Raw genomic sequence first — 1659 nt, 5'->3', positions numbered from 1 at the left:
AAAAACGAGCTGAAGACTCACTGAGCAAGTTGTTCTGCAGTCGGATGACGGAGGCAGCGGCGGTGTATGGTGTGAGAGCGCCCCCAGGTGGTCGGCAGCTCACCTGCAGCTCAATCTTCACGCATGCTTACGTGAAACTTTTCATCAGGTCAGGAGGCCACAGTTCAATTTGACTCTAAGCTATTTTTGGTCGTCGCCTTGTTTATATTATATTAGATCCATCAGCTGCATGCAAACATGCAGCATCATGAGCAAAATCAACGGGTTCTCCAGAAAAGACCAGATTATTGAACTGTCATCAGTGTTCATGACAGGCTGTGGACACAACTGAAAGAGGAAAAGTGGCCAACATGCATTTAGATAACAGCATCTGACACCTTGTCATCGTGTTTTCACTGCATGCATTATTTATTTTAATTCTCATTCTAAATCCACACAACACATGCCAATAACATGCAGGCTGAACATGATCCATACAGGCCCGCTGCAGTCTTCTTCTCACGGCTGATACGGCTACATGACATTTGCAACCGAAGATAATGTAAATCATACTGTAACGATACGAATTGATTATTTTAGGACAGACACGAGCAGATTTGAGGGTGACTGAAAAGTTATTTAAATGTCCTTTTGACTGATTGGACCGCATGGCCACCACCAACATCTATTTATTAACCACTTTTAAAGCATATTTCAGTGGATTATCAACATTATCTTAAGAGATCACATTATCTTCTCACAGAAAGGATGAACAACAACAAAGAGAATTATATTAAAGCCATTATTCAACTTATAAAACCTTTATAAAAAGGGCCTTATTAAAAAGGGGCACCCTCATATCACACAGAGAATACATGAGAATAAATATGAGGTTTAACTTTAGAAATCTAATTCCAAGACCTGGTGGTTTGTTTGAAACTGAATTGCTATTTAGTGACTCGCTCATTAATCAAGACACTAATCAAATCCTCTTGAACCCTACTAAACCTTTATGTATTTTGTTTAGACATGTATGTAATAATGATAAGAAGAAGAAGAAGAAGAAGAAGAAGAAGAAGATTATATAATAATCTCTAACTTTGCTCCTTCTGCCTGAACAGCTGAGCCCCCTGCTCCTCTCAGTGTTCCCATCAGGTTCAGAAGCATCACTTCATCAGAAGTCACAGTCTTACAAAGTAGATGAGTGAGTTCAAGTCTGATCTAGTAAGAGACTTTTCATGTGGCTGTTTTGAGACCTGCAAGCCCGTTTGTGGCATCTCAGACCATCCCAGCTCTCCATTTGGTTGTTTGGTTTTAAAAGAAAACTCACCCAGCTCACCCAGGTGGCCCTCTGGAGTGACACGACGATGGCATCTGTCCTTGAGCGCTTTCACTCGCCGTGCTGTGGCCCGTCACAAAGGTCAGGCTGTTTGAAGTGTTTCAGTGCACTGCGGGAGGCGCCCTCCACAGCTCGACATGAAAGTTATGAGTCACTGTGTCCGATGGGGAGCAGCACAGGAGAAGATTAAATTAGGATAACCGGGAAATAAAGGAGGAGATGGAATCTGTGTTTGGATATTTTAGGTGTTTAAAAAAATCAACCAAAACTGATCATTTTCATTCAGAAACCCTTCAGATGTGCAATTTAACCAAGAAATAAGATCTTTCTGGCATTAATTT

This window comes from Acanthopagrus latus, chromosome 7 (genome assembly GCF_904848185.1).
Source record: "Acanthopagrus latus isolate v.2019 chromosome 7, fAcaLat1.1, whole genome shotgun sequence".
Taxonomy (NCBI): domain Eukaryota; kingdom Metazoa; phylum Chordata; class Actinopteri; order Spariformes; family Sparidae; genus Acanthopagrus; species Acanthopagrus latus.
This window is presented reverse-complemented; position numbering follows the sequence as displayed.